We start from the raw sequence: 12,398 nt of genomic DNA, 5'->3' as shown, positions 1-12,398 counted from the left end.
GGCAAAGTCCACCTACTCAAAACGCCTCACCCATGATCCAATGGGAGCCACCATGGAGGGTGGAAGGAAGGGATGTGCTCCCTCTCTTCCCAGTCTTGATGTCTCCTGGGAATGACTGTTTAGTTTGGCCCAACTCTCTTCTACCTTGTCAACCAGAACTTTATATAAAATTCAGCTCATTTCACTTCCTGGAAGGGTTCTTTCTTAGCAGTTCTCATGAAGGACAGCAGCTTCCATGCCATCTGAGCAGACGGCCACATCCCCGCTGCAAATGGGCTCTGAGCCCTTCAGCTTTTCTCTTTTCACATCTACAAAGTGTAAAGTCATCTTCCACCTAATTTATCTGCAGAAGGCTCTTTACGAAGTGCGCTGAAATGCATTCTGGAACATCTCACAGACTACAGTCTTCAATGACTCTAGGACAACACTCAACTTTGTTCAGTCCACAGAACTTGGGTAGTGACTGATCTCAAAATCACTTCCATTTTTGCTTTTTCTACAACTTCCAAATCCAAGTGGAAGATAATTCCTTTCACCATTAAAGCACCTATGTTACAGGCAAATTTATAAGCAGAATAAATTATTTCAGGGCCATGGAAAGGAGATCAAGAAAGCTGTCACTTATTTATTTATTTATCTGTTTGTTTGTTTGTTTGTTTGCCACGGGATCTTAGTTCCCCAACCAGGGATGGAACCCCAGGGCCACAGCAGTGAAAGCACCAGGTCCTAACCACTGGACCAGCAGGGAATTCCCAAGAAAGCTGTCACTTTAAACATACACTCACACATTCATACCCCTTTTATCTGCTTTTAATCCTGAAGTCCTAAATGGAAATGTATTGTTTTAGCTTAAAGTTCTGAACCCTTCAGATTGAAAATTCAGCTTTCCTGAATATGAATGACCAATAAGTAGATGATGTGGTGCTTAATCTCACTAGAAGTCTGGGTAATACAAATTAAAGCAACCATGAAGTACCCATATTCACCTACTGGGTTGATAAAAGTTTACAAAATTAAGAACATGCTACACTGGTGTAAGAAAGTGGACAGACCCCTTCTCATACGTTGGTGGTGGGAGTGTGAATTGCTACAAACATTTCATAAAAATAATCTAGCAAATTTTACCTTATGTGTATTTTATCACAATCATTTTAATAATAATAATAAATAATAATCTAGCAGTAGCTACTACAACTAAATATACCCAAACCCACTGGCTCCTCTCTACCTTTGGGAATCTAGCCAATAGAAATCAATACATTAGTATATAAGGATATATGAAAAAAAACTCAATTGCAGCATCATTTGTGACAGGGTGCAAGGGAAATGAATTGCTGAATACACTGAGGCATATTTATACTACATAAAGTTATGTACTTTATAATGAATCATTCATTATTAACCTGAAAAAATTCATGAAATACATAGTTAAGTGAGAAAAAAAGTTGCAGACTATTATGAATAAGAGGCAATACATGGTGGAGTAAAGATGGTGGCGTAGGAAGACGCAGAGATTGCATCTCCCCACAAATAGATAGGTTGCCGGAGGCCGGCGGAGGACCTGAGGCCAAAGGAGACCACAGGAACCCCAGAGCAACTGGGTAGGACCTGGGGGAAGTCAGGGGGGCGGGGAAGGGGAAGCCAGACTGGACCGGCACCCCTGGAGGGGTGGCTGGGTGAGGGGGGAGGTTCCCGCCTGGAGAGACCTTTGGGGGCTGGGGAGATCCAAAACCACAACTGGGTTTCTCCCGCCTGGGAGGCCACAAGGCCTGCTGAGCTCCCAGGCTTGGGGGCCTGCTGGGCTCCCCAGCGGGGTCCTCCACCCTCCAAGGTCCCCTCTGGGCTGCCTGGGTCCTGGGGCTGGGGGAGGGAGGGAGGAGGGGCGAGGAGGGGGAGAGGCAGACAGGTGGGGGTGGGGGCTCTCAGATCGGGAGACGGGGAGGTGAGAGGGCATTTCACCTGCCCTCTTGGCCAGGGAGGCTGACTGGGCTCCCAGGCCTGTGCTTCACTTTCTGGGCCCCCTCCAGCAGGAGGGTCCTGGGGGCATGGGGGGGAGGGAGACGGGGGGAGGGGGGAGGGAAGGGAGAGAGGCAGACAGTGGGGGTGGGAAGGGATCTCTCCAGGTCAGAAGAATAGAGGAGGTGCTGCCAGGTATTTCTTCTGGGCGGATCCTCCATCTTCCAAGGCCCCTGCAGGCTGTTGGTCCTAGAAGTACAGGAGGGAAGCAGTGCGGGGGCGGGGGGAGAGGCAGAAGGGGGAGGGACCTTCTGGGATCAGAGGATCGGGGGAGGAGTGAAAGGTATTTCTGCTGCCCACTGGCCAGGGAAGCCTGCTGGGCTCCCAGGCCTGGTCTCCAACTCTCCAGGGTCCCGTCCCAGACGCTTTGGTCCCGGGGACGTTGGAGCATGTCAAGGGGAGAGGAAGTGAGGCAGACTGGTGGTGGGACATTCCAGGAGCAGAGAACCAGGGAAGGTGCAAAGGACCTTTCTCCTGCCCACTTGGGCCCAGCGGGCCTGCTGGGCTCCCAAGTCTGGTCCCTCATTCTCTGCGGCTGAGTGGGTCGTACAGGCATGGGAGGGAGGGAGGAGAGAAGAGGAAGAGAGGCAGACAGTGGTGGGGGGGACTTTGCAGGACCAGAGGATCAGGGGGGACCCTGCAGGAAATCTCCCTACCCATTTGGCACAGGGAGGCCTGTTGTACCCCAGGCCTGGCCTTCGGTCCTCCAGGGGCCCCTCTAGGTCTCACTGGTCCTAGGAGTGTAGAAGGAAAGCAGGGGAGAAGAGGAGAGGTGGGCAGGAAGGGGGCCTTCTGGGATTGGAGGATCAAGGGAGGCAGGGAAGGTATTTCCCCTGCCCACTAGCCCTGGGAAGCCTGCTAGGCTCACGGACCTGGTCTTTCACACCCCAGGGCCCCCTCCAGCTGCTTGGGACCTGGGAGAGTGGGGGGCGGGGGAGAAGAAGAGAGGCACGCAGGGACCTTACGAGACTGGGAGATCTGGGGAAGTGCTGCAGCCGTTACCCTAGCCCAGGTGGCCCTGGGAAGCCTATTGGGCGTCAGAGTCTGGTCAACTGTCTCCAGCTGTGACGGTCCTAGGGGAATAAGAGGGAGGGGGTGAGGAAGAAGAGAACCCAAAGAGGAGTGACCCTCTGAGATTAGAGGACTAGGGGAGGTGCCTAGCATTTCTCCCACCAACTCGGCCAAGGCAGCCCACTGGGTACCTGGACCTGGTCCTTTACCCCCAGGACCAGAGGCATCCCTGGGCCCCTCTGCCTCATTGGGCCTAAGCCCCATTCTGCACCACCCCAGGGCCTTTTCTAAGTGCAGGCCCTGCCCATTGCCTAACCGCCTCCCGCCCCCACCACCACGTCTAAGCCCCGCCCCCACAGCCAAGGCCTTTTCTGGCTTTTTTTTTTCTCTTTTTTTTCCTCCCACCTCCTCACTTCGCTATTGCAGTTGTTTTACCTTCCAGTTATTGCTCCATCTTTTTTTTTTAATTTTTTAATTTTTTTAATATTTCTTGAAACACATCTGTTTCCTATTCTTATCATATTTTTTATCTTGCTTTTGTTCCACGGTTCTCCTACTTTTTTTTTTTTTTTAATTTTTTTCATTTTCCTGCTCCACACAGCTTGTGAGATCTTGATTCACAAGCCCAGGGTCAGGCCTGAGCTCCTGAGGTGGGAGCTCTGAGTCCAAAACATTGGACTAATAGGGAAACCCAGATCCCAGGGAATATTCATCAGAGTGAGGTCTCCCAGAGGTTCTCACCTCAACACCAAGACCCAGCTATACTCAACAGCCTACAAACTCCAGTGCTTGAAACTTCAGGCCAAACACCCAGTGGGACAGGAACATAACCCCGCCCATCCAAAGTGGGGGGAAAATGAGACAACAAAAACACATGTCACAGATGAAGGAACAAGGTAAAAATACACAAGACCAAATAAATGAAGAGGAAATAGGAAAACTGCCTGAAAAAGAATTCAGAGTAATGATAGTAAAAATGATCCAAAATCTCAAAATCAAAATAGAGAAAATACAAGAAACAGTTAATAAGGACTCAGAAGAACTAAAGAGCAAACAAACAGTAATAGATAACAAAGTAACCGAAATTAAAAATACTCTAGATGCTATAAACAGCAGAAAAACTGAGGCAGAAGAACGAATAAGTGAGTTGGAAGATAGAATGGGGGAAATAACTGCCACAGAGCAGGAAAGAGAAAAAAGAATAAAAAGAATGGAAGACAGTCTCTGAGACCTTGGTGACAACACTAAGCTCACCAACATTCGAATCACAGGCATCCCAGAAGAAGAAGAAAAAAAGAAAGGGTCTGAGAAAATATTTGCAGAGGTTATATTAGAAAACTTTCCCAACATGGAAAAGGAAATAATTAAGTCCAAGAAGTGCAGAGAGTCCCATACAGAATAAACCCAAGGAGAAATACACCGAGGCACATATTAATCAAACTAATGAAAATTAAACACAAAGAAAAAATATTAAAAGCAGCAAGAGAAAAGCAACAAATAACATATGGAAAACCCATAAGTTAACAGCTGATCTTTCTGCAGAAACTCTGCAGGCCAGAAGGGAGTGGCAGGATATACTGAAAGCCCTGAAATACTCTACCCAGCAAGAATCTCATTCAGATTCGACGGAGAAATCAAAAGCTTTACAGACAAGCAAAAGTTAAGAGAATTCAGCACCACCAAACCAGCCTCACAGTAATTGCTAAAGGAACTTTTCTAAGCAGGAAACACAAGAGAAGGAAAAGACCTACAAAAACAAACCCAAAACAATTAAGAAAATGGTAATAGGAACATACATGTCAATAATCACCTTAAATGTAAATGGATTAAATGCTCCAACCAAAAGACACAGACTGGATACAAAACCAAGAGCCTTACATATGCTGTCTACAAGAAACCCACTTCAGACCAAGGGACACATATAGACTGAAAGTAAGGGGATGGAAAAAGATATTCCATGCAAATGGAAGTCAAAAGAAAGCTGGAGTAGCAATACTCATGTCAGACAAATTAGACTTTAAAGTAAAGACTATTACAAGAGATAAGGAAGGATACTACATAATGATCAAGGGATCCATTCAAGAAGAACATATAGCAATTGTAAATATCTATGCATCCAACATAGGAGCACCCCAATACATAAGGCAAATGCTAACAGCCATAAAAGGGGACATCGACAGGAACACAATAATAGTAGGAGACTTGAACACCCCACTTACATCAATGGACAGATCATCCAAACAGAAAATAAATAAGAAAACTCAAGCTTTAAATGATATTTATAGGACATTCCATCCAAAAATTACAGAATACACTTTCTTCTCAAGTGCACATGGAACATTCTCCAGGATAGATCACATCTTGGGTCACAAATCCAGCCTCGGTAAATTCAAATAAACTGAAATCATATCAAGCATTTTCTCTGACCACAATGCCATGAGACTAGATATCAATTATCTGAAAAAAACTGTAAAAAATACAAACACATGGAGACTAAACAATAAGCTATTAAACAACCAAGAAATCACTGAAGAAATCAAAGAGGAAATCAAAAATTACCTAGAAACAAATGACAATGAAAACACAACAACCCAAAACCTATGGGATGCAGCAAAAGCAGTTCTAAGAGGGAAGTTTATAGCGATACAGCTCTAACTCAAGAAACAAGAAAAATATCAAATAAACAACCTAACCTTACACCTAAAACAATTAGAGAAAGAAGAACAAAAAATCCCCAAAGTGAGCAGAAGGAAAGAAATCATAAAGATCAGATCAGAAATAAATGAAAAATAAAGGAAGGAAACAATAGCAAAGATCAATAAAACTAAAAGCTGGTTCTTTGAGAAGATAAATAAAATTGATAAACCATTAGCCAGACTCACCAGGAAAGAAAGGGAGAAGACGCAAATCAACAGAACTAGAAATGAAAAAGGAGAAGTAACAGCCGACACTGCAGAAATACAAAAGATCATGAGAGACTATTACAAGCAACTATAAGCCAATAAATTGGATAACCTGGAAGAAATGGATACATTCTTAGAAAAGTACAATCTTCCAAGACTTGAACCAGGAAGAAACAGACAATATGAACAGACCAATCACAAGTACTGAAATTGAAACTGTGATTAAAAATCTCCCAACAAACAAAAGCCAGATGGATTCATAGGCGAATTCTATCAAACATTTAGAGAAGAGCTAACACCTATCCTTCCCAAACTCTTTCAAATTATAGCAGAAGGAGGAACACTCCCAAACTCATTCTACGAGGCCACCATCACCCTGATACCAAAACCTGGCAAAGACGTCACAAAAAAAAGAAAATTACAGGCCAATATTACTGATGAATATAGATGCAAAAATCCTCAACAAAATACTAGCTAAGAGAATCCAACAGCACATTAAAAAGATCATACACCATGATCAAGTGGGGTTTATCCCTGGGATGCAAGGATTCTTCAATATATGCAAATCAATCAATGTGATACATCATATTAACAAACTGAAGAATAAAAACCATATGATAATCTCAATAGGTGCAGAAAAAGCTTTTGACAAAATTCAACATTCATTTATGATAAAACTCTCCAGAAAATGGGCATAGAAGGAAATTACCTCAACATAATAAAAGCCATATATGACAAACCAACAGCCAACATTGTTCTAAATGGTGAAAAACTGAAAGCATTCCCTCTAAGAACAGGAACAAGGCAAGGGTGCTCACTCTCACCATTATTATTCCATATAGTTTTGGAAGTGTTAGCCACAGCAGTCAGAGAAGAAAATGAAATAAAAGGAATCCAAATTTGAAAAGAAGAAATAAAATTGTCACTCTTTGCAGATGACATGATATTATACATAGAAAATCCTAATGATGCCACCAGAAAACTGCTAGCACTAATCAATGAATTTAGTAAAGTAGCAGGATACAAAATTAATGCACAGAAATCTCTTGCATTCCTACACACTAACAACAAAAGAGCAGAAAGAGAAATTAAGGAAACTCTCCCATTTACCATTGCAACAAAAAGAATAAAATACCTAGGAATAAACCTGCCTAAGAAGGCAAAAGACCTGTACGCAGAAAACCATAAGACACTGATGAAAGAAATCAAAGATGATACAAACAGATGGAGGGACATACTATGTTCTTGGATTGGAAGAATCAATATTGTGAAAATGACTATCTTACCCAAAGCAATTTACAGGTTCAACACAATCCCTATCAAATTACCAATGGCATTTTTCACAGAACTAGAACAAGAAATCTTACGATTTGTATGGAAACGCAAAAGACCCCGAATAGCCAAAGCAATCTTGAGAAGGAAAAATGGAGTTGGTGGAATTAAGCTTCCTGACTTCAAACTACACTATAAGGCCACAGTGATCAAGACAGCATGGTACTGGCACAAAAATAGAAAGGTAGATCAATGGAACAGGATAGAGAACCCAGAGGTAAACCCAAGCACATATGGGCACCTTATCTTTGACAAAGGAGGCAAGAATATACAATTGAAAGAAGACAGCCACTTCAATAAGTGGTGCTGGGAAAATTGGACAGCTACATGTAAAAGAATGAAATTAGAACACTTCCTAACACCATACACAAAAATAAACTCAAAATGGATCAAAGACCTAAATGTAAGGCCAGACACTATAAAACTCCTAGAGGAAAACATAGGCAGAACACTCTATGACATACATCAAAGCAAGATCCTTTTGGACCCACCTCCTAGAATCATGGAAATAAAATCAAGAAGAAACAAATGGGACCTATTGAAACTTTAAAGCTTTTGCACAGCGAAAGAAACCATAAACAAGGCAAGAAGACAACCCTCAGAATGGGAGAAAATACTTGCCAACAAAGCAACGGACAAAGGATTAATCTCCAAAATATATAAGCAGCTCATGCAGCTTAATACCAAAAAAGCAAATAACCCAATCCACAAATGGGCAGAAGACCTAAGCAGACATTTCTCCAAAGAAGACATGCAGATGGCTAACAAACACATGAAAAGATGCTCAACATCACTAATTATGAGAGAAATGCAAGTCAAAGCAACAATGAGGTATCACCTCACACTGGTCAGAATAGCCATCATCAAAAAATCTAGAAACAATAAATGTTGGATAGGGTGTGGAGAAAAGGGAACTCTCCTGCACTGTTGGTGGGAATGTAAGCTGGTACAGCCACTATGGAAAACAGTTTGGAGGTTCCTTAAAAATCTAAAAATGGAACTACCATATGACCTAGTAATCCCACTACTGGGCATATACCCAGAGAAAACCATAATCCAAAAAGAAACATATACCATAATGTTCATTGCAGCACTATTTACAATAGCCAGGACATGGAAGCAACCTAAATGCCCATCAACAGATGAATGGATACAGAAGATGTGGCACATATATACAATGGAATATTACTCAGCCATAAAAAGGAACAAAATTGAACTATAATGCAATGAGGTGAATAGACCTAGAGACTGTCATATAGAGCAAAGTAAGCCAGAAAGAGAAAAACAAATACCGTATGCTAACTCATATATATGGAATCTGAAGAAATGGTACTGATGAACCCAGCCACAGGGTGAGAGTGGAGATGCAGATGGAGAGAATGGACTTGAGGATGCGGGGCTGGGGTGGGGGGGGTGGGGGGGCGAAGGGGACGCTGGGATAAAGTGAGAGAGAAGCATAGACATAGATACACTACCAAATGTAAAACAGATAGCTAGTGAGAAGTTGCTGTATAACAAGGGGAGATCAACTCGATGATGGGTGATGCCTTAGAGGGCCAGGACAGGGAGCATGGGAGGGAGTTGCAGGAGCGAGGGGATATGGGGATATGTCTATGTACAGCTGATTCACTTTGGGGTACCTCAAAAACTGATACAAGAGTGTAAAGCAATTATATTCCAATAAAGAGCTTAAAAAAAAAAAAGAGGCAATACAGTGCAGTGGTTCAGAGCACGGACTCTGGAACTAGATTTTTCTTGGGGCTCATATATTTAGCAGTGTGACCTTAGGTAAGGTTCTTACTCTCTCCAAAGCTCAGTTTTCTTATCTATAAAATGGATGTGAAAAAATAATAGAGACGATTTCAACCATATCACAGGGTCTGAGTAAATATCAACTAAAATGGGATATAAATAGTGTATTGAAAGCCACAAAGTATGCCTCTAAAATGAATCAGTTTTAAAGCACTGCTTGAAAGCCCTAACAAGGAGAAAGCTTAGGGACCACAGACAATAGCTTGACTCAAAAGAAATGAGCACGGTCTTCAGGTTAGAAGATGTGGCTTCAAAAAACTCTGTTCAGTGACCGTGTGAGCTTGGGTAAGTATGTGATTGTTTTGAGCCTCATTTCTATGCCTCATGGCGGCTTTTGTAAGGATTAAATCAGATGCATGTAATGTACATAGCAGCGTGTGTGTGTGCATCTGTCTGTGTCTGTGCATGTGTGCCTTGCCCCAGAGGTGGTATTCAAAATTTTAACACCTAATATTGCATTGATACCACCTACCTGGAATGATCATTAGTTGCTGGCATATAATAGTTGCTCAATAAATATAAATTTTAATTCATTTATTTCTCTCATTTAATAAAAAAATTATATCTGAGTATTTAATATGAGTTCAGTACTACACCTTCCTTGATGGGAAAGGATAATTCTGATACTCAGGTAAATAAAGGGGAAAGAATTTTTATGCAAAGGCAGTAGAACCAATTTTCACTGTTTTGCAATTGTTCCTAAGGTCAGTGCCATATACCCATCAATAGACAACAAAACACAACAAAACAAAACTCTCAAGTTCTGCATAATAGTGCTATTTTAGCTGCAAATTTCCTACAATAAAAGACCACAGCAACACCAAACAAGAAATCCAGAGAGAGAGGAGCTGCACATTAAAGTTCACAATCAAAGGAGGGGCCTGGAAATGCTAGGCTCAGGGGGGCTATTTGCAGTGCGGATGACCCTAGTGGGCTGCAAGCCAGGAGAGGCAGCACCTGCACCAAAGAGAGTGAATCCACTGGGAGTTCAGGCCCCCACACCCCTCCCCTTCTCTGGGCTTCTGTTTCTTCATCCGTAAGTGAAGACACTGAGAGGCCACATCACCTGCGAGGGCCCTTCTCTCCAAACACCAGACTTCTCTGCATACCAGCCAAATTTGTCTCAGGGTTCTATTGAGAGTAAGTTTTGAAAGGATGAGGACTGGGGACAATGAAGTTCAGCATGAATTTGCAGGAGGGGAGAGTTTAGCATCTGAAAGGATTTGAACCATTCCCACAATGCTGAAGCCTTCTTTCTCCAAGAAACTGCATATGCTTCAGTCAAAAGGGAATGCCTTCCCCCAACACGGGCAAACTAGGGCTCTTTAACCAAGTTAACACTAATGGAATTTGTGATTGCTAGAAAAGAGAATCTGTAAATCAGAAAAAAAAAGAAAGAAAGAAAGAAAAAAAGTGTTTCACTAACTGGGGAGTTGTTTTGTTCTCATGTACTGAGAGGTCTAGGGCAGTTGCAATGGAACCAAGCCCCTCCTAACCTTTGACCCAGTCACTCTTAGAATGAGTTTGTCACCTCATGGTCATGAGACAGCTGCTACAACTCCAACCATCACACCTATATTCTGCTGGAAGAAAAGAAGGCAGAGTGATCAACTTACCCAGTTTGCCTGGGACTGTCTGGGCTTTAAGATTGCATGTTTCATGTCTCTGAAACTCCCACAATTCCAGGCAAACCAGGACAGTTGTTCACCCCAAATAGAGGGCAATAGTCAGCTGGGTCTGTCTCACTGTTTTAAGGATCTTTCCCAGAGGTCCTACCCAAACAACTTCTGCTCAAACCTCATTGGCCAGAACTTAGTCACATGGTACCCATTTGCAAGGTAGGCTGGGAAACGCACATAGCCATCTAATAAAACTTTGTATCCTGGTAAAGAAAAGTGGAACAGGAAGTCTCTTTCACACTTAGTGAGCCTGGACTGGCACAGTCCATGGAACCCCATAGCATTCCTTAACCCTAAAACTACTCTGAGCCCAAGAGCATTCATAGGCTTCAGTTCTTAGTATCTGCCACAGAGGTTATAATGACCCAAGAATTTAGCAATTCAGGGCACCACTTAGCTGAGAAAAGCTGGGGTGGGCTATTAAAACTGTAACTGCCTGGAGGCTCCCTGTGGGCTCTGTATCTCAGGGTCTTGTGTAAAATGGCCCCGGCGAGGGGACAGGGGCTGGTTTCCAATGACACCCTTCCAATGAATGTGCATCTCCGTCTTATATCTAAGCTCCAGCAAGCAAAAGAAGGAAGAAAGATGCACAGTCCTACCAGCACTGACAGGGCCCTGATTAGGGATGAAGCTTTCTCCAATCCCGTCTCCACCCAACCACAGAGTGTCGTTTTGAAGAATCATTTGTGGTAAATGAAGAGAGAGGAGATGTGAGGGCAAGAAATTGGCAGAAGATAATAGGAAAGAAGTGCTATCGTTTGATGAGGGTAATAACCTCTCTAAACTAGTGTCCTACTACATTAGATTTTCCATGAAATTATTTAAAACAGCAGGGAATCAAACATCCCCACATTATTAACCTCTAGCGGGTGCTTACTGAAGAAAATCCAAAGAATATTTATGCGTCTCGTGCAGAGGTTGAACCTTAATGTCACAGACGAAAGCAATGAAGCTATGGAATCCTGCCTGTATTGTCTTTTGTCGATAACGGGAACCACGGCTGTATTTCCTGCTTGGTGAACATGCAAAATTTTCCTTCAGCCTATCGTGATAAGCAGAATATCAGCCATCACTTTCTAGTTTTCGGCAGCTTGTTATATGGAAAAATAGGTCTTATTGCAGCTGGTCCTCACTTTTCAGGGAGTCTTGGTTATAAGAAACACTAAAAAGTTGATACACAAAGTATTGTATTCTTTTCAGATTCTTTCCTAGGAGGAAACACAATGGTCTGAAAGTTTCACCCCCACAGCCCTGTAATTGTGGTAATAAACCATTACACTGCCTACATGAAGGAGAACAACCAGCCACAGCTGATCACATTATTTGGAAGTAAATCTGTCACAACCTGAGTCACTGTAGAAGTGTTCTGGTCAAACATGTTGAATTATGGCTAGATTTTAGCATTAATTATAATAATTATATTATACCACCATTTCATCATAAAAACTAGTTTCATTATGACATTTTGTTCTTTGTTCCATGACTTGCAAAATCCCCAAACTGCAAGAGAAGCTTAGAAATAATGTTTGATCAAGGTTACAAAATGCAAGTTTTTACAGCTTTATGGTTTTTTAAAACAGCATTCAAATAAATGATAATTAATATACAGGAAAGCTTGCTAAAACTGATTGGATTCCATACTCCC

This window comes from Hippopotamus amphibius, chromosome 5 (assembly GCF_030028045.1).
Source record: "Hippopotamus amphibius kiboko isolate mHipAmp2 chromosome 5, mHipAmp2.hap2, whole genome shotgun sequence".
In the NCBI taxonomy this organism is placed as follows: domain Eukaryota; kingdom Metazoa; phylum Chordata; class Mammalia; order Artiodactyla; family Hippopotamidae; genus Hippopotamus; species Hippopotamus amphibius.
This window is presented reverse-complemented; position numbering follows the sequence as displayed.